The 25454-nt window shown below is 42.0% G+C and overlaps 1 long non-coding RNA gene across 2 annotated transcripts in view; it reads left to right on the top strand.

The window, feature by feature from the left end:
- Window positions 1–7855: 7855 nt before the first annotated feature.
- LOC113966965 overlaps window positions 7856–25454 on the top strand; it is a 23337-nt gene continuing 5738 nt past the window's right edge. Inside the window, exons 1-2 of one of the 2 annotated variants that reach the window (XR_003534022.1) lie at window positions 7856–8146; window positions 24366–24442. This is a non-coding gene — a long non-coding RNA (uncharacterized LOC113966965). The remainder of the gene's footprint in view (window positions 8147–24365; window positions 24443–25454) is intronic. The other variant, XR_003534023.1, reaches the window with a different exon arrangement.

The raw sequence follows: 25454 nt of genomic DNA, 5'->3' as shown, positions 1-25454 counted from the left end.
TCAGTGTTTCTTTGAGGTCAATTTCTGTGTGGAGTAATTGTCTTGGAGCCTGTTTTCATTTAGAAGGAAAAGAGCTTCCAAGTTAAAGTGCAGAGCCAAGGGTACTCTAAAAGCCCGTGCCCGCTCTGCCCCTCGCGCTGAGGGACTGTGCGGTGACATCCCAGCGCCATCCTGTTGCCGGTGCCGCCGCGGCCCCGGGCGGTGGCGCCTCTCCTGCCCCACTGGGCCCTGCCGCTGCCGCGCCGCTCCCGGAGCGCGTTCCCAGCGGAAAAGCCCCCGCTAGCGGGCGTCTGCTCCCTCCCGCCCCGCCTGCGCCTCCCGTGGGTCCCGCTCCGGCCGCGGCGTTTCCCGCGGCCGCCGGGCAGCCCCCGATCGAGAGCGACAATCGTGACTCTTCCCGGCGCTCCGCGCGCCGCCCGGCGGAATAGCGGGCGGGGCCGGGCTCTGAGGAGCGGCCTCGCGCCGCCCCGCGCCATCTTGGGCCCGCGCCGGGGGCAGCGCTCCCCCTCCCTCTGCAAGATGGCGGCGGCCGGGTGAGTGGCATGCCCGGTCACGTGGGCGCGGAGCCCCTCTCCCCCCGCGTTACACGCTCTCCATGGCTCAGCCGGACACACGGGCGGCGGCAGCGGCGGCGGCGGCGGACGGACGGAGCCGCGGCGGGAGCGGGGCCGCGGCGGAGCGCGGCGCCTTCTTTGTCTGCGGCCTTGGCAAGGCGAGCGCCTTCCCCTCCCCGACCCTTCAGCGCCTTCGACAGAGGGCTCGGTTTCTTCTTCCCTGCCGGCAGAGGCGGCGAGGGCTCCTCGCTGGGGCGGCCGGGGCGGGCGTCCTTCCGCGGTCCTTTCGCCCCCGCCGGCGACACAGCGCGACCTCGGGCGAGTGGGGCTGGGGCTGGCGCGGGCCGGCCCCGCGGGCCGTTGGGAGGTCAGGGCGGGCCGGTGGCCGCCGCCTCTCCGCCCCGTACCCCCTTCCTCCGCGGCTGCCCGGGCCGGGCCGGTGAGGCCGCGCTGCGGAGGAGCGGCGCGGGCAAGACTTGTGCCCCGCTGGCCCCGCGGGGGTGGGCAAGGGGGGCGGCTGGGGGGATCGGGGTGTGGAAGGTGTCTGTCTGCTGCGTTTCTGTTCCCCCCCCCCCCCGTTTCTCTGCTTTCTTCCCTCCCTCCTTCCCCTCCCTCCCTCCTTCCCCTCCCCGCCCCATCTGTTACAGGCTTGCGGAACTGTAGCTGTTTGAAATTAAACGTGATCTTTACTGTACCAGCTGGGGTCTGTAATGTATCTGATAAATGAAGCTCTTCCCGTTGGTTTCAGGTCATGCAAGGAAAAGGGCAAAGCTGGGGAGGGAGCTGGGCGGGGTTTCCCTTTGCTTTTCACAGTCAGGCGAGAGGAGTCTGGTTGATGTCTGCAACAGATAAAGGAGACGAGGATCATCGAAAGACCCCAGAGCCTTTTTGTCCTTCTGCCGTTTTTCCTTCTAATTTCACGTATGGCTGCTGTGTTGTCTGCCTGCTTGTTTCCCCCTTCAGAAGGGGTCGGGAGCACCAGGGCCCTGGCTGAGGTAGTAGTTTGTGCTGTTGGTCGGGTTGTGACATTGCCCGCTGTGGAGATAACTGCGCAAGCTACTGCCTTGCTAGTGCTGGTGATGATCAGCTGCAGATGAAGACAATGACAATGGGAATCCCCTTTGTTTTCCGGCATTGCATGCTGCTGAGGTGGCAACAATTCCTTCTCCTAGTTCTGCAGGAGGAATCTAGCCTTGGCCACCGAGACGAGTAGTGGTGTTCGACCGCATCAGGCAGAGCTGGATGAAAAACTATTACTTTCACGCTGGCTGGAGGGCACCTGAATTTGGGCTGAAGAGCAAGTGTCTGCGTTTCTTCTCAGACCTTATTATTCATGTGACATCCTTGAAAGAGGTGGATTTTCTGTTTTGTGAAGATGGAAATCAGTGGTAGACTTGTATTTTGTATGTTCTAATATGCAAAACTTGTTTGTGTAGTATTAAATGGTTTTGTCTGAATAGTAAAAAGTCTTGAATATTTGTCTAAGAAAAGCAAAAATGTGTACTTACCATTTTCCTACACTGGTAAGAGTCCTTTTCAGTATAGTTGCCATTGTACTGCTTGGTGCTAACAGTTTTTTAGGTGAACTTCTGAGTTACCTTTCCTGTATGTTTTGACTTACTGTGAAAAGCAAATCCATGAATTTGCTATTGTGAATTAACTAAAATTGCTAGTATATTTATAGTGATGGCTAAAGGTATCTTTTTCATATGAATTTTAATGTGTTGATCGTTGTTATAATGGCTTAAACTTGGAATATATTAAAATGTTTACAATAAATGTGCATAACTGTCTGCTATGTTTTTAAAAATGAAAGTTAATTTTTCAGTCTTTATAAGACCTATGAGCAGGTTGTGGTTAATCTATTGAGTTTATACTGAAAGTTAAAGCTCTAGATAAACACTTGAAATTAAGTTTGTGCCTTAGTAGTGCTTCTAATTCACAGTTCTAGTGTATTTATAATATTGGGAAGAAACATGGTGATGTTTAACTGTCTCTTTTTAATTTTTTGAACTCTGCGTGTTTAGAAGACATGCAGAGGTTGCTCTTGTACGTCTGCTGAATGTAAAGTGCCTTGCAGAACACAGAGAAGTTTAATTTGATGATGCTTCATTTCTGCCCTGTGTGGTGCGTTATTCTGGTAATTCGAGCTCTATCATAAACTAAACTTTTAAAAAGCTAGGTATTCTCATGCTCACTAATAAACTAACACATTAAGTATTTTTACTAGGAGGGTTTTTTTTGAAGTTAAATAGTGATCATAGTTGTTGACTGTCTGCAAATTTAAAGCATTCCCTGTTTTTTTCCCAACTTAATTGAAGGGTCAAAAAGGATGCTATAGCTGCCTGCTTTTCACATACTGACAGCATATCTCAAGCAGAGACCCTTGAGGTTTGATCTGGAAGTTAGGATGATATTTTCACAATCTACCTTTAGGCATCTATTTTAACTGGCCACCAGTCCCTCTCTCCAGTGGAGAAGGCAGAGATATATCACTGATACAAATCACACTTTTAAGTACCTTAATATTATTTGATCTGAATTGGCCTTTCAAGGAGCTTGTCTCTCTATGTTGATTGTAAAGGAGGTGAAGGTCCTTTAGCTAAGCTAAGTGCCTGTAGGTGGGTTGTGTGAAATTGTCCTCCTTGTTGCTTTGCCTTATGCTTAGGCAACTTGGTAGGACTAGATCTTGGCTCCCTTTGTAGCTTTTTGGGTTCAAGGGAGAGAATCAATGAGAGAAAATGTGTTCAAGTATACTGCCATTAAGCACTTAGTTGCTTTATCTTCTGTGTAAATTATCTCCTGTAAACTTCACTTGCCACCTGAACAGTTAGTTCTTTGGGCTCTAGATGGTGACTTCAAAGTTCAGGAGAATGTTAAGAACCTGCACTTACAGTAAGTAAGGTGGTGCTACTGAAATAATGCACTATTGGGGGACTACTGGTGAGATGATGTGTAATGCATGAGGTGGTTTGTCCTCATGTCCACATAGGTCTTGATTATGTATTGCTTAGTAGGTTTTAGGTACGTACAAGTGAATTACTTCTTGGAAGAGTTGCATACAAGATGCTTAGCTTTGCTCTAGGGCTATCCATGCATTTCTTGGTTCAGAGCACTACTCAGTCTTGGATTCAGAATACAGATGTTGGTCCAGTCAAGTATCGGTCCTTACTGTTTAAGTCCGATTTCCTTAGCATACTTATGTGAAGAAGGCTGCAACATCAGGCTTTGACGCAAAAAGATTTAATTCTTCAGTGGAATGGAGAGCTTTATCTTAGTGAGGTTGTAAAAGTCAAAGCTGGTATTTCTGAATCTGTGAACATGGAAAATGGCAAGAGCAGCTCGTATCTTGCAAATTCAGTGATTCTTTATTGTGATGCGATTAATTAGTCGGGAAAAAAATTGCATCGTGCCAATTAAAAAAGCGGTAGTGCTGGCACATTGTTGTCTGTGGCATTGTCTCATGCTGAAGTTTTTTCCCCTCTATTTTTCAGAGGTTTCACACAACTTCTTGTGTAAATTTGTGTAGAAACACTAAAACAGGCACATGGCTGAGTTGATGGAATTTCTCTGCAAAGTTACTTAGTTTATAGTGTCCCTATTGTGTATTGTTTGCTGTGGTGGGTGAAAGTGCTGCAAGAAATGTTCCTCTGTTGCTTTTCTGAGCACTCCTTTTGACTCACAGAATAATAAAAATGCATTGAGATTCACAGCATAGTCGATTAAGCTTTAGATGCTCTTATTCCCTGGTTTGATGTCTTTTTGCACTATTGTCTTACCTATTCTGTGAAGAACAGTCACCAGCTGCTCACCCCTCCAGCTACTGTCTGTCAATGCTGCTTCTAAAGATACTGGCATGCATCAACCTAAAATCTTAGATTCAAGATAGTTGCTTCCCTGCAGGGTGCAGTTGCCCTCTCTGTCACCAAGGAGAGTGCTGTGTTCTCGTGCTAGCAGAATTGATATTTGAGAACTTGACTTCACTGGGGGCTGGCTTGGGTCTTCTACTTTGGTAGGTCTTGAACCATGCACATAATAATGACTGAGACCTCACACTTTACACTGGGAAGCAGCTTGAGACAGTAAGAGGAAATACCAGTTTCTAGAGAATTACATCTGTAAATACATAAACAGTTAAAATGCATCAATGCATTAAATAAGTCATGTCTGCAGCTTTTCATTTGATACTTTCTCTGTAAGAATGAGTACTAAGTTAACATAAGGAAATACTTACTCTAGTAATTACAAATGAAAATGGACCACATTCTTTAAATACTTTACTTGCATCTTCCACTATCCTGTGCTTAAGTGTTGCTCAATGAAATTATAAAAATTAGTTCTAGAACATTGCTTCTGGAGGAGGTTTTATATCTCGTATGTACATGGTTTGTGCCTCTAGAGAGATTCTATAGCAGAAATAGAAGTGCCATTCAAAACAGAAGTATGAATATTTGGGAAACTGGTCTTAAATATCCAGATTCCAGTTCTCTAGGATGTCTTGAATATTAGCATTCTAATATATATTTGGATCATAATTTATACAAATTTATAAATTTTTTTTAGGAAAGTAGTCAATCTTTTTAGCTGAAAAACTGAGTTTTTAGCTAAGAGTCTTTTAGCCTTGCAACTACATTAATGTATAGGCTTTGTGAACTTCTGTCCAAAATGAACGTGTCCTGCCACTGAAGGTGTTAGATGCAAGGAGAAATATAGCAGAAAAAGTTACTTTACTGGGGATTTAGTGGAATCTCTGAAGTGAAAGGCTTGCATTTAATGGAAAGGGTCAGGAGTGTTTCCTCAGACATGGAAAGTGCTACATCACAGTGAAAGCTGCTGTGTTTGCTCTGGGAAGCAAATCTGAAGACTGGAAGTAAACTCTCTTCCCTGGTCAAGACTTTACCAGCAGAAAAGGCTCCCTTACCTGGCTTTCCAGTTTCTCTTCATAAGTCTGCTTATTTCTGTTGTCTTGTTTTCTGAAGAATCTGAAGTTCTCATTCTTGCCTTATTAGTTTGTGTACCCTGCAATCCAAGCAAAATTGCTTGTATCTTCTCAGTTTGCCTGCCTGTTTTAGGCTTCTGGTGAAGTTTTGCAGTGGCTGCAACAAAGAAGTATCTTGATGCATGACAGTAGCTACATCCAGAACTTAGTGATGCCAGTGCATCAGAACACAAATGGAAAAAAAATCCAGTCTTGCACCTTCTTTCGTAAATGCTGGAAGTCTCTTGTTCTAGGCCACCTAAGAAAATAGCATCCATGATGCCTGGTTATCAGATCCCTTCCTGGTCCCTGATTACCTTATTTACTGTTTTCTGTCCTCTCCACACTGACTTTTCAAGCCAGAAACTGTTTTCAGCCACTTGAAAGAAGGTTGATGTTTTTTAAAAAAATTACGTACTTCTCACTTCCATGAAAATATGTTTAAACATCTCATTGTTAGTGTGATGTTTCCCAGTTCCCCCTTTCACCTGAAGAAAACTTGGAGTATTCCTCATCCCATTTTGAAGGGTGCTTTGTCTATCCTCTGCTTCATCCTTTGCAAGAAGCGAGGATTTTGCTTAATATTTATCCAGCCTTGTCCCATAAAAATGAGATGAAGGAATTGGTATGAAAATGTTGGCATTGAATGAGGCAAGAGCCTACCTTCTGTGTGGAGGATGTATTGGAAGAGAAGAGGGGATACTTTTGCTGATAGTTAACTTTGGAAGTACCACATTAGGAGGGACTGTTCAAATTATAACCCAGTGACCTGTGGCACGTTCCTAGAAGGAACATTACTTTGGCGCTGAGGCTTTTGACCAGAAAGGCAGGAGCATCTTTCGTGTGCCACCCGCAAAGAAAAAGAGTAGATGTGGAGGCAAATAAAATATGGCAACAGACTTTCAGCTCCTTTGAAATTTGCTTTTTTTTTCAACTCTGGTTTCTGGTTTATCTGGTAAAAATCAGTGTGGTTTGTATGTGTGTTTTTTCTGAGGCCTTGTGTTTCAGGCTGAAGCTTGGTTTTCAGTCTAAAAAGGGTCTTGTTCCCTCCTCGAGTTTCTGCACCATGCTCTTAAAGGGGAGGTTGGTCCAGTTGAGGAGCTTCCAGAAGGAAGCTTGTGCAAGATTAAAATAAACCTAAAAATAGTATGTTTTAATTATTAAAATCTTTGCTTATGACAGCAAATTATATTTCAGTATTTGAAGTATTAAGTGGGACCTTTTTTCTTAAGTAGGTGTAAGTGAAAGCTATATCACTCTTGTCCAGGAAAATTATACCCGAGATGAGTTATGGTTTTGTACAGTACCATGGGATTCATCAGGCAGTGGTCTGATGATCCCGGTGGGTCCCTTCCAACTCAGGATTGCTGCATCCAATTCTGGTTGCCTGGTGGACCATTAATTTAGAATGGATATGTCTGATGTCTGAATCCATGTTACTGGGCAGTTTGTATCATGATGATGCAAAAACTTACTTGAAGTTTTCTCTACAGTTCTCAGGCTAAGTACAAGATAAATCACTTCCTTACCTACCTGCTTACCTTATTAGTGGCCAGTATCTGCATATGCAATGAGCTGTACTGAATATGCAATATCTAGTTTCAGAGGCTTTCTTTCCCAAGGTGATAATTGTAAGTGCTATCAGGATGTACACATGCATTGTCACAGTCTTTTTATCCTATTTATCTTGTCCTATTTATCTTGTGTCATGTAACCCTGTCTGATTTACACGGTGATTTCAGTCAGATGCTGATATTGGGCAGTGTAGAGATACAGTGTAGTGGTGTAACAACAATCATTTTAGCTACGTTCATTGCTGGTGCCATCAGTATCATGGTGGCTTTTCATGCTGCAAAACCTGAATATGGACCCAAGAAAGGCTTCTGTCAGCAAGGAATTCAGTACGTTATTTTTGTATAACCTCATGTAAGTTTGGCTAGAACGCCTGGAGGAAGGTAGGTCTGAACTGGTATAAAGTGAGAGCTAGCACTGCTATACACTTAAAATGTTTATAGGTGTGCCAGTCTGCCAGCTAAGATGCCATTATTTTCCAAGTCTCTCAGGTTTTCTTCCCTCTCTCGTGGCCTAACTTTTCCCTACTCCCCAGCCTCATGAATGTCTTTCTTCTTTCCAGCACCTGAGAGATTGCTTTGTCGTCATGTTAGTCCCTGATGTCATACATGGTCTGTCATGCATCCTGTACCCAGCTGCTGCCTTTGCTACATTAGTACATGGTTATAGGATAGAGCAGAAAATAAGGAAGGATGGCAGAGAAAACAAGTGCTTAGGTTTACCAATCCTTTTTTAATAGTTGAATAGTTAAAAATGGTCTAATCAGGCAAGCAAGTTCAAGGCTTAAAGAAAATAGATAAACAGTAGTGATGTTAATCAAAACACAAAATTATCAATCTAGTGGGAGCAGAGGTGTTTAAATATTTATGCAGTATGTTCTCCCCTCCCCTTCCCAGCCTTGTAGTACCTATGGCCCTGCTGATGTAACAATGTGATGGTGGAACACTTAGGATAACTCATGGCTCCTAACAGCCTCCAGCAGCCACGACATGGGCTGCAGCTAGCTGAAGTTGAATCTGGAGGCAGTGCACAAACAGTTCAGGTGCCATTAGAATCTCTGTTTCAGGAAGCCCTAATGCAGGTGTCTCAGCTGGTCATGATGATCATGTGTAATCCTGCCCAGATGGCTGTGGTCAGCTCGTGCCAAGGATAGACTTGGCATTTGCCCAGAAAATCCTTTATGGTAATTCTGAGGTCTTTGTGGTACCCTCCACACCCTCGGTTGACTTGTGTGGCAGGAGGGATTGCAGGCAGCTGTGGAGCAGCAGGGCCCACCATCAACAATCGACAGACACTGAACCACTGGAACTGAGCTGTGTACAGGGCTGTTTCCTAAGGCCTGTCTACTCTGGCACTCTAACTCTGGCAGAACTTACTCAAGGCTAAAATTTGCAATTCTGTATATGGATGCCAGTATTGTTCATTCCAGTTATCAATGCTCAGGAAGGGGGAATACCATCCATAGTCATAGATACAGGTGACACAGTGATTGATGGGACAGTACACATGGAGCATTTACTGTTGCAAAGCAATCCAAATTGTTTCCTTAGTCACAGTCCAACATATTTAATGCTGCCAACCATAAGTACCATATATACTAGCAAAAAAAGTAGGCTACATCTGCAGGATGTGTTGTATAGAGACCTAAAAGTAGTTTCAGGTAACAGATGGCAACTCTCGTTCTGTTATATAAAATTATTTGTAAATGTCAGGAAAAAGATAAAAATAGAATTAATTCAGTCAAAAATTCCTGCAGGTTTAAAGAACATACTGAGATTATATTTGATGGGTAATAGGAGTGTTTGACAGGAAAATTATTGCAGTGGACCCAGTGGCTTGAAACTAAGCCTAAATAGTAGAAGAGGAGGGCTTCCCCTCTCTTCATCTCCTTTGGAATTTGTCAATTGAGTAAAAAGATGTGCAGCTTTTACCTCCAAAGTGAACATCAGTGTGGGTCACCACACTTCAGGATTCAATCATGATGCACCGAAATCCCAGAGTTCTCAGACTAAGCCAAGGTAGCAAAGATTGAGGTGATTTTACCATCTTTACTGACTCTGCTTTAGTCCCAGCTGTTACTTGGAATACTAAGATTTCACTACTTTTGCCCCTTTGTGCTTTTGTTTCTCCTTCTTTCTTTTCTAGTCCTGATTTTTTTCTTTGTGTTAATCAAGTCTTACTTAATTAGCCAAAAACTTGCCTTTTGCAACCTTGTGACCAGGTACAAAGCAATGTCTTTGATGTTATAATAAAGTGACTGAAAGATGACACACCTTTTCATTAATAGTGGCTGGTATGGGACAGCCTAGTAAGACCAAATGGCATTTTCTTATTTGTTTAGTATTCAGGTTTTTTCCTCCCTTTCTTTCTTGTTATGCTTGTACATCCCTTTCAGCTTCACACTATGAATCTCTAAGCTATTTCAATTTTTTTTCCCATCCCTAAAAATACTGTTAACACTATTACCAACATTTTGGTTTGTCAAGACTGTGAAAACAAGAGTGTTATTTCTGTTCTGTATTTTGTATATGTGAAATAATGAGAAAGGGATACAACTGAAGATCTAGGTGACCCTTCAAATAATTTAACTGGGTAGGACTTGCTACTGCATCGCCAGCTTTCTTTATAAAACACACATTTCTATATGCTATTCTGCAGTGCAATTAAACAGGATGAAATTGCTGGGCTCGTAACCCTGACATTTCATATGGTACAAGGCGGCATCGTGTTAGCTCCTTTGTACTCATAGACCAAGGTAGTCACCACAGGGACTACATCTCATTAAGCAAGGATTTAGAAAAGGGGCTAGTGTAGTTCCCTTGAAGAGGACTTCTGTTACATAGCTTCACTGTACAGAAAGAAAGCTATTAAGCTGAACAAAGTGATCTTCCCATCATACAGCACTTGATTATTGTATATGGATAAACTGATCATCTTAATTCAGAAAGAAAATGGGACTATTGGAGAGAATTCAAATAATGAAGTATTTGGGGAAAAACGATTAAGACACACAATATACGTAGTCAGCAGGTCAAAGAAAAGGATGGAAGATAATATAGCACTTATATATGGCAAAGTACACTGATTCTGGTGACCTTTTAATAAGATATATATAATATATAATAATTAAGTCACAGAAGATGCAGCTGTATCTTATGCTATTAATTTATACATATGAGCAATTGATTCAGAAAAGCAGTAGAATTGAAGCATGCTATAGGTCTTAACAACTGTCTCTTTGAACAATGTACAGTGATCCACGTTTGATGTTTGACATTTGAAAAAGTTATATGGCTGTTATATAGAACAAGTGATGACAGTGCTTGACCAAAATAGTACCTGGGAATGAGTCTTCAGCGTCAAACTCCATGGCTACTTAGTGGCTTAGCTTTTGTAATGATTTCAAAGCCTGGTCATCAAAACAGTCAGCTTTTTCTACTTGGTGCTCTGGGCCCTGGACTGCTCTTTCTTAGGAGGCAGTAGTCCTGCCATCCTTGCTGTACTTTAATTCCGCAGCTCCATTGAGTCCAAAAAAGAGAATGACTATGGTGATGGTCCTTCTCCTCTTCCTGTAGTACACAAATCTGCAGAATGCCTATGGCTATTATTGAATATTCAAAGTCAGTGGTTCCCTTTGTCTTTTCCTCTTGTGATCAAATAAAATCCAATCATGAACAATGCACTTTTGCATTATTATACACCACTGTTTCTGCTATGAAATACAGTTACTGCATGCCTGCAACTAGTGTTTCCTTGGCTGCACATCCTGTTGCCTTCATCATTCTAGAAATCATACTAAACTTATGTTCCTGATTCTGGTTTACAAGGCACCTCTAGCTAGGGACATTCTTTTGGCCTTTAGAATGAGTTGCTTCTTTCTGTGATGTCATTGAATCATCTTTAGGGTTGTCCTTTCTACTGTATGTAGCTCTTCCGATGGTCATCTAAAGGTATCTGACAAGTATGTTGGTCATGGAATGTGCTCAGAGTTGTCCAACCACCAAACTATTTCTCGGTCCTGTCTTCCTTCTCTGCATCTAGGTAGCCTTCTGCCTCCTACTGGCAACAGCACCCAGCCATAGCTTTGTCAGCAGAAGCCCAGGGTCCTTAGATGTCTTTTCCTTCTAGCTGTAGCAATGTCTGCCCATCCTAATCTGTACAGAGAGAGTTATTCTATTCCATTCCTTTCTTGAGCAGCTACTGAACTCATTTTCCTCTGCCTGTCACCAAAAGCCAGGCTTTGCCTGTAGGGTAGTAGTGATTGAGACCCACTGCCTGCCATGATTGGCCAGATGCTGCAGACTTACCCAAAGGTTACACAGCCACTGCTTTAATGATCTGGGAAGGGTGAGGAGCAGTGGCTGATACTGAAAGGCACTCCTCATGTTCATTTTTTCACAGCCCTGCAGCTCTTTTTGCCTGGTTTTATATGCTGGAGTGTGAACTCACTCGGGAGGTGTTATGATGTCACCTTAAAGGAAAAGGGCTAATCAGAAAATCTGCACAAGTTGCAGTCTTTGCACTACTGATTGGACTGTAGGTGGAATGGGGGGGTGGTGTTTATTTTGTTGTTGTTGTTTGGGGTTTCTTTGGTTGTGGTTTGGTTTTGGTTTTCTTTTTTAATAATTGGCGAATACCTACTGTAAATACTTATTGGTGTCACAATTTAAAATCACTTCTTACAAATGGAGAGTTTCTATGCTATGAGAAAACCTCACTTGCTTGACAGTGGGACTGTGTTGACAAGTAGTTTACAATCATTTTAGTGTCTTGGTGTGGCTTTAACAGAATACTTCCTTTGCTTTCACTGAAGCTTCACTTCCTTTGCTGTCATCATTGGCTCTGGTTGTGAATAGCACATTGCTTCTCTTGGGATGCTTGTTCAAGTACAGCTGCAAAAAAACCCCCTCAAACAAACTAGAGTTCTCTGCTTCAGGAAAGTTAGTATTCTCAAACACTTCCTTTGTTCTCCCTTCTTTGTTCTCATCTTAATTCCAGCAGGTTTTGTTTTCCATCTTCATTCAACAGTGGATATTCCATGTATGTCTTTTTTGGCTATAGAAGGCAACTAGGAAATTCATGGATCCACTGCTGGTATGGTCAGTATCCCTTTGAAGTAATACAGATCATACGTTCCATTTACAGAAGCATCTGAGCTGCTGCTACAGCAAGAAACTATCACTTAACGTGGGCCATTAGATCAATCTACGTTATGGTCTGCTTTTCAATAAAAACAAAATCAAAAAAGTTTTGATAAAGGCTAATTTCCTTAGATTTCTCCTTCTTTTACATAGGAATGATACATTTAAAGTGTCTGTGTTTGTGCCAACAGATTTTTCTCTTAAGCTAGTGCTGAGAAATTGCTCTTCCTCACCAAGGACCCTCCTCTGTGGTCTGCTGTAGGCTAACCAACTAAACTGAATCTCAGCCTGTTTCAACACTTGAAAGCTGCCGTTCACAGAATTTTTCAGGAAACATGGACTGAGATTTTTTCAGCTGCCCAAAGTGAACTTGGGAAACCAGTGAGAGAACAGGGACTCAAACACAGTGGTACACAGATGGGTCTGGTGGTTTGGAAGTAGTCTGAAGCTATGCCAAAAATTATTAACCATTTCTATTAAACCTGTATGTACTCGTATGAGTCTGCAGCCACCTGCCATGGTATTGTGACCTAAACCACAGACTAGTGTGTTTGCTGTATTGTTAGGCAGTATTCTGAAACCTGATATTAAACCTGACCGAGAACATGGTTTCTTGTTTGTAGTTCAGGTGTGTTGCTGTATAATACAACTTGTTCAGCTGCCTTTTATTTCTAGTAAGAACCTGTAAAGCTCTACTTGTCTTAAAAGATACAGGAAAAAGGTAAAGGAGCAGATAATCTCTCTGTCTCACTGTCGTATGCAGGTTATCAGAAATCCCTGTTCTTGTTATCTACAAAAACAAAAGAAGGAACTCCTTGAAAAGCAACCCATGCACTTATATTTTCTCCCACTCCCACCTTCTTTTTATTTTATCCACTATAACCTCAATTTGGCAATCTGCAAGATGGGTTGTAAATTACTGCATTGATGTCAATATTTGCAAATGATGGAAAGAAATTGGGAGTTCTTACACTCTTTGACTTGCTAGTGACTGAATACTGCTTCATGTAAGAACATGCTATTTCATATGAAGAAGTATGTAAGTAAGCAAGTCCTTACAAGCTGCACAAATGTAAGATGATCATTTTCTAAACCAGCAATAATTCCACTTCTTTATTGAATTTCCATTTTGGCTGTTTTTTCTTTTTGCATTTAAAAAGTAACTTCCATTCTCTCTCAAGTGATTTAGCAGGTTGAAAAATGGATGGATCTTTACATACATGTGGAAAATAATTTTCTTAAAATGAATAACACTATTCAGGCACTTTTTCACACCTTTGTCTGATAGATCTTATTTTCCTTTTTTTTTTATTATTTTGACCATTTCCATGTGACTGTTTCCATTAGCTTTTCCCAAAAATACACTGTACTAGAGAGAATCCTAGGCCTGTGACTGAAATCAGATCAGTTTCAAACATAAACTAATGACCTCATTTATCTTACATAAAATATATGGGGTTTATTTTTGTTGGAACAGTATTACCTTACCATGTAATGAACATAAAATATATCTCCTGATCCAATGTTCTTATTACTTAATCCCTTCCTCCTTTTCTCAATTTGGTTACTTCTTCCTATCACAGCTACTGTTGTTTGTTTAAGATGACCTCTTTTGTTAAGGTGACCCCATGCAGTGCTACAGGCTGGAGGGAGAGTGTCTGGGAAGCTGCACAGTGGAAAAGGACCTGGGCATGGTCGACAGGCACTGAAAATGAGCCAGCAGTGGCCAGAGTAGCCAAGAAGGCCAATGGCATCCTGGCCTGTATCAAAACAGTGTGGCCAGCAGGACCATGGAAATGATTGTTCCTCTGTACTTGGCACTGGTGAGGTGGCACCTCAAGTCCTGTGTCCAGTTCTGGGCCCCTCACTACAAGAAGGACATTGAGGTGCTGGACCATGTCCAGAGAAGGGCAGCGAAGATGGTGAAGGGTCTACAGGGGAAGTCCTATGAGGAGCAGCTGAGGGAGCTGGGATTGTTTAGCCTGGGGAAAAGGAGGCTCAGGGGAGACCTTATCACTCTACAACTGCCTGCAAGGAGGCTGTAGAGAGGTGGGGATTGGCCTCTTCTCCCAGGCACCTAGTGATGGAATGAGAGGACATAGCCTCAAGCTGTGCCAGGGGAGGTTTACATTTGACATAGGGAAGAATTTCTTGATGGAGAGGGTTGTTAGGCATTGGAATGGGCTGCCAGGGAGGTTGTGGAGTCAGCATCCCTGGAAGTGTTCAAGAAACAACTGGATGTGGCACTTAGTGCTATAGTTTGTTTGACAGGGTGGTGATCTGTCAAAGATTGGACTTGAAGATCTTAGAGGTCTTTTCCAACCTAAATGATTATGTATTCTGTATTTCTTTATCAACATGATATTGAATTTATAGTGACTAGACTTTTACTCTCGTTTCAAATAATGCTGATAAAAATCTTATTTTCCCTGCTCCAACCCACAGTTGTTAGTGACATAGAGAAGCATGTTGCAGGAATGAACACAACTTATAGTTTACTAAAGCAAAAGTGAAAGGTTGTGTGTGCACAAGTAAAGAGAAAGAAATGTATTTTATGCTCTACTTCCAATCAGCAAGCGATGTCCAGCCACTTCCTAGGAATCAGGGCTTCAGCATGCATAGTGGTTGCTCCGAAAAGTAAACATTGTGAATAATGAATGCCTCCCCTTCCTCTTCCTTCCCTTAGCTTTTATATCTGAGCTAATATCATATGGTATGGAATATCCCTTTGGTTGGTTTGGGTCAGCTGGCCTACTTGTGTCCCCTCCCAAGACCTTGCCCACCCCTAGCCTACTGCTGGGGGCCAGAAAGTTGGAGAGACAGTGCTGATGCTGTGCCAGCGCTGCTCAACAGTAGCCACAACACTGGTGTGTTATCAACACCTTTCTAGCTACCAGTGCGAAGCACAGCACTGTGAGGGCTGCTGTGGGGAAAATTAACTGCATCTCAGCCAGACTCAATAGAATCTATAAGCACAGATATCTTCCAAGAAAAATTCTAACTACAGCTTGTGACAACTTCATAGGTTTAGATGGATTCTTGAAGACAACAGCAAGATGGAAGTGAAAGAGATTAGATTTTTCTAGGCATTTACCAAAAGAGAACACCTGGGGAAAAAAGGGCAAGCAAATAGCGGAAGTGACATTTTGAATAACTGAAGCATAATTCAAATTGACAGGACTGGCTAGCGAAGGAAAAATAAAGTTGCAAAACAAGTTTTTTTTACTGAAGGAGATAAAAGAGAGAAGGAAGAAAACAAAGTATCATATGAGCAGAGGAGAGAAGGCAGAATCTGCAGAAAAGAGGAAAAAATTGTGATGATAATGTCTGGTGCTCAAGGAATAGTAAACATGATAAATGGACTGTGAAAGGGAATGGATGAACAAATGGTCTGAAAAGTTGGGAAATTTAAGGAAGATTCAATTAGCATCAGGAAGAGAACACACATGTAGGTAACTGGTACTCCCTTCTGAAGAAAAAGGGATAGGCTGTCATGAGAATGGATCCAGAAGTATGTTTTCTAAGAAAAAAGTTAAAGGTCTGAAACTTCTAATCCAGTGAACAGAAGTGTACGTATTTTGTAGAAACTTCCAGAAGAGTTTTCCCATTTCCTGAAGAAAGAAGGGCAAAGGTGTGATGATCAACAGATAACTCGAATCGGTGCTAAGATCGATGAATTACTGAGAACAGTACAGAAAAAGAATATTTCATAATGGATATGCTGATATTATGGATAGTTTATGAGATTCAGTTTAGACCCATGCAGGGGGCAATAAAGTTGAGATAGAGCTAGATTTATGTACAAACGATGCCTACATGAATAGAAGGAGGATGGAAGGGCATAGGATATGAAGGCTTATCACAGAGCATGGACTGGAGCAAAACAGGCATAGTGCTGTTAGAGCAACAGTCATCCTAGGCAGACTTCTGGGATCAGAATAAAAAATCGCAACACACTAGTTTTAAGAAAGCATTTTGTAAACTCATGAGAAGGCTTATGTGAGGTGATTGTACAACCTGCCAGGAATAAAATCTGGGTTTACAAGAGCCCCTTCCTATTTTGTGGTCTTAAATGTTTATCTAGATGGTCTCTAACTGTTTATCTTGTCTTATGACAACTTCTTTTTGTTAACTGTCATTTCGTAGTGTCATACCACCATTACACACTTAACATTGCAGTAGTTTTTAAGCCTTTCAGCCTTTCCCAGGTCTCTTGAAACAGAGAGGTAAAATAAATCCATAGCCACATGGTCTTTTGTTGTTTTTTCTTCCTCAAAAGCTTGTTTTGCCTTATAAGGTAATTTTTCTTGCTTTTTTAACCAATTACTTTGCTATAGCTGAACACTTTTAACCTGACTTTTTAAGAAAACAAGGTTTATGTGATTGTGAATCTGCTAATCTTTCCTTATGAACATTGAATTCATTGGCCTATTTCATCCAGATTTGACCCATAGGAAGAAAAATTAGAAATATTAAGTTTCTGAAAAAATTATGCCTTTATCTAAACAGCTGGGTAAAGAAGAGAGCCTTCTAGAGGAAAGGCTGTAAGGACTCAATCTTGTCAGTTAAATTAAAATCCACATGGGAAGTCATCCTATAGGCACAAATCCTGAGGAAACCAGGTTGGAAACAGTAATGTAAGAAAAGCACATGAAACTAGAGCTTTGCTAAACTAATGGGATACACGCATGAATCATTCTTGGTCCCAGTTTTAAAGGATTACTGCTCATCCCCAACTAAGAAGGTATGTACAGGAAAAAAAAGAATGCTAAAAACTAGCATAGGGTTTCTCAGCAGCAGTGAATGATCAACATATATCCAAACAGTCTCTGTTCAAAAATAAAAATTCTGCTGCTAGGAGAAAAGAGAACAAGACCGGTTCATGGTGGTTCTTTCATGAAGTGTGATTTTAAGAACAGAGGGAAATTATTTTGAAGTTATGACTTTTGGAATTTTATTCTTCTGAGTAATTTCTTGAAAACCGGTATGTCTGCCTTTGCCCATTGGTGCAGATGACAGAAGGTGGCCTAATGCCAGCCACAAGAAATGACTATGAATGCAATGAGGGTAGCAATAATGACATTACAGATGAAACATGTTTCCACTAAAGACTGAAATTTAAGGTAAATAGCTCTGACTGTATTTATCAATGATGATAATGAGCAATTAGTTTCTTTCCATAGGAAAGCAGGAAACACAGTATTCAGCATTTTTCTGTTACACAAGTGCATTCCACGTAAACAATCTATTTTCTTCTTCCCATCTACAATACTGTTTTTATGCGTAACTCACACATATGCACTGTAGCACTTTTACATCTGTTGGTAATAGCTATAATCCAATGGATAGTTCTTTGCATATGAGATGGAATCAGCACCTTCATCCTAAAGATAAACAAGATTGATCATAAATCTTTGATATCACAAACCCACGCTTTGTTTGCTAATCTCCAGCCAGTTGTGTACTGCAGCATCATGCATGTGCATACTAGTAACTGATGATTTTTACCCTTTCTAGCAAAACTCCCAGTTTCTCTCATATATCTGTTGATAGCATCACCAATGTCGAACAAAATTGCCAGTGAGTTTGTGATGCATTCAATTCTGTGGGAGCAAAATGGGGCTTCATAAAGGACTTTCCTTACTATGGTCCTGCAGCTTCAAGACTCTACTTGGAGGCTTTTTTTTACCTCTGCATTTGTAAGCAATATGCTGTACACCTGACCAATAATTAACAGTTCTTTTTTTTTGATGACCAAATCAGGGTAGGTAAGTTATTGGGCTTGATCCTTTTGCTGGGACATCTCAAGTTATGGTAAAACTTCTGCAAAGGTAAAGAAATAAAACCCCACCCATGTCTTAATTCGTTCCATAAGCTTCTTTCTTGCAATTTTCTTAGCATTGAGGTGAATATGAGCACAGCATTCACTTCAGCTGCTGGAGTTAGCTTGAGAGATTTGTTCACAAAGCAGCACAAGCTCAGCTTGCTGTCACAGGTAGATTTGTTATGAGCTTCTGTGGTTCCTCTGCTGCTGGTGCTCTGCCCGCTGTGATGGTGGCTGGCCTTCCACGGTAGCATTTGCCTGCACCTCTGCCTGTGCCACCATGGCGCTGTGTGGGCTCATGCCAGAGCTCATGTGCCCAGAGCTGTGGGTGTCACTGAGCGCACACGCCGTTTCCTCACTCCAAACGCTTCCTTGTAGCTTGCTGTCCTCACCATGTCAGGGCATGCAGTGCTTTTAGCTCACGATTTTAACTCTCACATGTACGTTATGTGTTTCTGTGGGCAGAATACTTTGCCGTGAGATGTGTAGTGTTTTGACTAGCAGATTGCAGAGAGGTGCTCACAAAGCCTGTTCTGTTTATGCTGTGCATTCCTCAGGCAGAATTGGACTTTTCTTGGTCGTACACATAATTTGAGTCCAGCAAACCCCCAAGCAGTGTCCTTTCTTAAGCTGTAGGTATTTTTAAGAGACTTGCAACACCACTTTTTGTTGTGTTTTGTATGCAGCTATATAAGAGTGGCTTTAATCGCATCCATGGGCAGTCAATGATTTCCTTCTAGTGTTTTCCAAGAGAAGTCTGCTTCTGGTCTTTATTATTGGGACCATAAACAGGAGTGGGAGGTCGTGGATTGATCCAGAGCTAGGAAGGTCAAGTGGCATTAAAGGAAGGGGATGTCTCTTTCAGAGTCTTAATGGTAAACACATTGGCACTTCAGCATATTTGTCTGCATATCGCTTCTGCAGTAATTAAAGACACCATTTCGTGGTTCTTAGAAGTTCAAAGAGGTGGAGGAGAATGTGTAAAAGATCACCTCATTGGGCTCATCGGTTATTAACATTTTTTTCAAGGGTTGAGTAATCTCAAATTGTCTCTCTGTCTCTTGCTAAAGCGCAAATATTTTTGTGAATGTGGTAACTGAAGCTTTTTTTCTTAACCACCCCCCCCCAAAAAAAGGTGCCAAATATGAATCTCTGTATTCTAGTCCCGAACTTCTGGTGCTTCAGCAGTAAACAAGTCACATCGCAGTTTATACCTGAGATGCCAATTAAGCCTTCCTTAGGAATGTTAAACGAGAGAAGTCTTAGATGAACAGTACTCCAGGATGTCATGTGGAATATAGCCCCTAAAAGAGAATGTCTTTTGTCTTTTAGGTTGTTGTTTCTGTGATGATAAATGAAAAATAGTTGTGCTTTTAAACTAACCTGTAAGACTTGTTTACATCTATGTGTGCCATCGTGTCAAGTGTTAGAATGAAGTCAGTGGTAAATTAAGGGATAGGGAAAAAAAAGGCGAAGCACCATTTGCTAAAAATTCCTTGCGAAGTGTTTGTGATGTCTTTGCTGTTGAGGATGCTTATTTGTAATTTTCCAGAATTAGATCTGAACCCATCCAGAATGGGCTTTAAGTGGGAAGAAATATCTAGCATTATTTTGGGAGGAACAAAGATTTGTCAGTACACAGGTCAGTACTCTGAAGGAGAACGTTTATTTTACTTTTTTAAGAGACTTTTGTCATGGGTAAAAACAGTGTGTGGATAGTGTGCTACTCACCTTAACTGGCGGAAGAGCTCACCAAGACACACTTCACTGTTTATCAACAGTCCTGGCTCACTGGAGAGGTCCTAGATAACTGGAAGCTGGCCAATGTGATGCCCATCCACAAGAAAGGGCCAGAAGGAGGATCTGGGAAACTACAGGCTTGTCAGCCTGACCTCAGTGCCCAGCAAGGTTATGGAACAGATCATCTTGAGTGCGATCACACGGCACCTACAGGACGGCCCAGGGATCAGACCCATGGATTTAGAGGGGCAGGTCCTGCCTGACCAACCTGATCTCCTTTCATGAACAGGTGATCCACCTGGTGGATGAGGGGAAAGCTGTGGATGTAGTCTAGCTGGACTTCAGCAAAACCTTTGACACCGTCTCCCACAGCATACTCCTGAAAAAGCTGGCAGCCCATGGCTTGGACAGGGGCACTCTGTGCTGGGTTAGGAACTGGCTGGAGGGCTGGGCCCAGAGAGTGGTGGTGAACGGGGCTGCATCCAGTTGGCAACCGGTCACTAGTGGTGTCCCCCAGGGATCAGTGTTGGGCCCAGTTCTGTTTAATATCTTTATTGATGATCTGGATGAGGGAACTATCAATCTCCTGGAGGGTAGGCGAGCTCTGTAGAGGGACCTGGACAGGCTGGATAGATGACCCGAATCCAATGGGATGAGGTTTAACAAGACCAAGTGCCTGGTCCTGCACTTTGGCCACAACAACCCCATGCAGCACTACAGGCTGGGGACAGAGTGGCTGGAGAGCAGCCAGGCAGAAAGGGACCTGGGAGTTTGGGTTGACAGGAAGGTGAACATGAGCCAGCAGTGTGCCCAGGTGGCCAAGAAGGCCAATGGCATCCTGGCCTGGATCAGGAACAGTGTGACCAGCAGGTCCAGGGAAGTGATTCTGCCCCTGTACTTGGCCATACAAGTGATGAGGCTGCACCTCGAGTCCTGTGTCCAGTTCTGGGCCCCTCAATTTAGGAAGGATGTTGAGGTGCTGGAGCATGTCCAGAGGAGGGCAACAAGGCTTGTGAAGGGTCTGGAGCACAAGTCCTATGAGGAGAGGCTAAGGGAACTGGGGTTGTTTAGCCTGCAGAGGAGGAGGCTCAGGGGAGACCTCATCACTGTCTACAACTACCTGAAAGGAGGTTGTAGCCAAGTGGGTATCAGTCTCTTCTCCCAGGCAACCAGCAGTAGGACAAGAGGGCATGGTCTTAAGCTGTGCAGGGGAGGTTTAGGTTAGACATTTGGAAGAAGTTCTTCACCAAAAGGGTGATTGGGCATCGGAATGGGCTGCCCAGGGAGATGGTGGAGTCACTGTCCATGAAGGTGTTTAAGGAAAGACTGGACGTGGCACTTAGTGCCATGGTCTAGTTGACAAGGTGGTGTTAGATCATAGGTTAGACTTGATGATCTCAGAGGTCTTTTCCAACCTAGTTGATTCTGTGATTCTTGATTAATTTTTTTTCCCCACATATTTGAATTTAGGCAAAGCAATACTGCACGTCATTTATAAAATTCTCATAATGTCTCTATAGTGTGCTATAGGGAACAATACGAATTGATGGCAACATAAGATGATGGCAAGAAGATGCACAGGGTAAGATATAGCTTTCTGTATTCTTCAGGCCCATAACATGGGCTTCAGCTTTGTTTTATTTGTATGGGGTTTTGAGGTTGGTTTTGTAGGTACCATTGGTCCCTCAAACCTTTTAGTGAGATTGATAGCTGTTTGTGCATTTATTCTACAATCTCTTTACAATGTGTATGAGATTTTTGTGGAAGCTTTACATATATCATAATTTATTCTATTGTCCTAGTCTTTTCACTTCTTAAAATAACTGCTATTATGTCATATTTTGGAGGGCTGAATTGTTTTCTGCTTTTTTCCCCTGTTGCATGAAGATTAAGTGGACTACCTTAGCTTCAGGTCAGATAGCATTTCATCAGGACAGCAAAATGACTGCAAAGCATTCATCCCCTGTGGATGAAATCCCAATCTGCAGCATTTCTGTCTCCCACATTGAAAAGACAATTACTTAGATCCTTGCAGATAGGCTTTAAAACTGGGCATAATCCAGTGGTGAATGAAATGCAGAACCATACAAATCAGTGACACTTAGCCTAACCACATGTCGGTCCAGGTGGCAAAATAAATTGGTACTCAACTGTTTCCAGCCCATTTTCCTGGTTAGCACTCCTAATACAAGAAACAGTTTTGGCACCTCCAGTGTGATTTTTGTGCATGTGCACACAGTTGTGGAAACACACTTTATTCTGTATTCAAATTTTCTGGTTCAGGTAAACTTCTAAAGCACTTGAATTTCATTTCACACTCCTCTTAAAAACAGTTGTACTTTCTGGAAAGAGAGCACCTTTCCCTTTGCCTTTCATCCTTTCTCCTCTCATATGTATGAAGAAATTGTATCACTCAGTTGTGACATTTCAGTAGTGGATGCTAAACCCATTTTAACTGAAAGCATATTTTTATGAAATAAAACCTAGATATATTTACTTGTCAACAGATATGCTCTATAACTTTCATAAAGAGGACTGAATGATAAAAATAGTAAAATATGTGAAGCGTTTAGATGTTTCTGAAATATATGGTTCAAAAAAGAGCAAGAGGCAGCAATCCCTTGTGCCAACCTCTTTTATCTCTTGCAAAGCCTTTTCTCATTTACTGTAATGCTTAACAATTCCATTTCACAGTGTGCTTTAGATTCCCAACAACAGCAAAAAAAAAAATTACTTAAGAAAAAACAACTTGCAAATCCAAGACCAGGCTTCTGTTTCTGTATGGTTCTAAATGAAGCCTTAACATTTCTTTACAAATGAAAATCTTTTCCATGTGGAATAAACTCTTAGTTCTTAGCACCATTAGTAATGCTTAAAAAAAAGTATTTAAAATGGTTCAGTTGCCAATTGCCTTTGACTGTCTCAATAAGACATTGAAACAGACCTTCTGCTCTAAATTAATAAGGCCAATCACAGCCACCCAAAGCCCAGAATGACTGATCATTCTTCTGGTGTCGTTGCTATCTTTACTGAGGTCAGATAAATCACTTTCAAGCTGTTAAATCAATGATCGTAAATTAGGGGTCTGTTTTTACAGCACCTTGTGGGAAATTCTCATGGTTAAATTAATCTAACAGCTGCAGTGAAGAGCACCTCCCACAAGATCATGTCAAAAGTTCTCCCCCTCCACACCACTTTTTTTTTTAAAGGGAAAAAAGGACTGAATTATTTGTTTTTACCTAGCACACAAAATGGAATCCCTATGTCTATCCCTGCTAATTCGTGTTTCAATTGTACCCAGCTGTTTAAATTGCACTGTACAGAGATTGCCTTGATCCCCAGGTGCTGGTACTCCATCTGTGCTGCTCTGAGAGACTATTTACAGCCGAGGTTAGGCCAGTGATTGCTGGGATGGAAAACTCATTTCTCAGCCTGGCTTTTATTTACACTCTTATTAAAGATCCTTTCACTCATGTTGGAATGGCAGCTAGTGGCTGCAGTAAGCGTTTGGCATTGAGCCAAGCAGCAAAATTACCATGTCGATGAAAGATAGCCTGCTTCCATTTTAACCTTTCACTGTTCCCCCTTTCCATCTATATTTGCATGAAGAAGGATGATTATTGAAAGAGATAGGGGGACAAAGGGATGAGAGAATCCTTGTCAACTGAGCTTTTCAAGGGATAAACCAATGGTTTGTGATCAATTTTGAGAAATCTTTACTGCCTTGCTAATTTCCTACTCCTTTCCCTTAATTGCTATTAGACTTTATTTTTACAGAGCTCATGGTCTGCTCACATCCTTCCCCCACTGCTACCCTGTGCCTTGTGAACACAACCCTGGATATGTCTGCGATGTTGAGGTTTCTACTTCATCCCCAATGCAGGTCACACAGAGCCACAGCAACACCCTAAAAGCATTTTTCTCCTACAAATATGCCTCTGAGAAATGAATCACTTTCTTGGGACCAAGCAGCTCGTTGCACACAGCATGTTATGTTACTGGCGAGGGCAAGGGAGAGTATGAGCAGTGGGTGGGGAAGGCTGGCATGCAGTCATCACACTATGGCCCTAGATATATTTAAAAAATAAATATTTCTGCAGAGACCGCAGCACGTTTGTTTTTAAGAACACAGGACTGGTGACAAGGAAATCCACCTCAGATGTTGGGAGACAACAACCAACATTGTTAAGTGCCAACTATAGCCCAGCACAACAAGCAGGAGACTCCAAACCCTCAAGCCTCTCTATCAAGCTCTATTTGTGAGGCAGCCCGTGACTGGAAGTGCAACAGCTATGGTGGTTCTTGACTGCTAGCAAAGCCACACTTTTCTCTCTTCTCCTGCTTCCAGAGCAGGAGAGATGAGTCTATCTCCACTTTTCCTTAGTGTAGGAGCACTGACTCTACTGAGAGGTTTACAAGGGTTGGTGTTCCTGCTTCTGAGCCTTGGTTTTGGTAGTGGGCAAATAGAAGCATTCATCCCTATCTCAACAAAAAAAGAGGCTATTTTCTGAGGGATTTAACTCTTTACTTAGATGTTTATGTCATCTGTTGTTTAGGCACTACTTAACCTTGCAGATCCCCAAGAAATATAGGCTCTACTCATCACCAGGAGGCTGCTGGTGATCAGGGGCAGGTAACTTCACTGGCCCAAGCTCTCTGACAGCCACAGGCTGGTGCATTCCCAGGAGTGGCAGATATATGTGGCTTTTCAATACAAAAGTAGCTGTTGAATCCTCCAAAGAATGAACAAAATTGAGTTATTCCCAGTTCAATTTTTAAAACTTGATTTTGTCTCCATTGAGTATGAGACACCTGGAGAAAGGATTGCCTTGCTATTTCTTCCTCACTAGTCCTCCTGAAAGGTAGAGGGTTTGTTAACAAAAGCATAAACATATATATTTAGCTGTATTCTGAGTGACTGACAGTTAAAAGAGGTGTATCTACAGAATACCGCTTGCTTTCAGCTCCTGGAACAGGCACCAACAGATCACATCTTCCAATATGTTAGTTGCTGCTCAAAGTTATTTTTTCCTATATACATACATTACATATATATATATAGATATACACATATATAAAATATATAATTATTATAAACTCAATTTCAATATTGTACAAAAGCTTATTTATTAGAACTCAGACTGTGCCATATAGCTAACCTCAGGACTCCAGGTTAGTTGGGTGTTGTTTTTCCCATTTTCTGATTGACTGAGTATCTGAGTCCCATGCTACCTGCTTTCCTAATGAAGCCAGCACCAGAAAAATCTTGCAGGAGTGGTAGCAGAAAAGAATGACTGAGAAATTTTACATAACAGTAAATATTTTTCTTTTTTTTCTCTCTTTCCTTTTTTTATTGGCACTAAACAGACTTTCCCTAAAACACCCTTCTTAGAAAAATGTTACCACAGAAAGATTTACTGTCTGAGCATTGTGTTTTATATTTTTCCTATTCATAGAATACTTATATGTCTCGACATGAAACTTAGTTTGAAGCTTGTGTTTTGATTTTTGTCTGGCTCATTTAAACTGCTTCTATGCTGGTGCTCAAGCAGAGAAGGAGTAAGAATGATGTTCCAGCTCTTCTAACATATTCTAAATTCCCAGATGTAAAATTCAATTGCATGAGGGCTGGTGAAAAACAAGCA

The sequence above is a fragment of the Neopelma chrysocephalum genome, unplaced genomic scaffold (genome assembly GCF_003984885.1).
Source record: "Neopelma chrysocephalum unplaced genomic scaffold, ASM398488v2 Primary Assembly neopelma1_62, whole genome shotgun sequence".
Taxonomy (NCBI): Eukaryota; Metazoa; Chordata; class Aves; order Passeriformes; family Pipridae; genus Neopelma; species Neopelma chrysocephalum.
The sequence above is the reverse complement of the archived record's forward strand: the minus strand, read 5'-3'. Positions and strand labels throughout refer to the sequence as shown.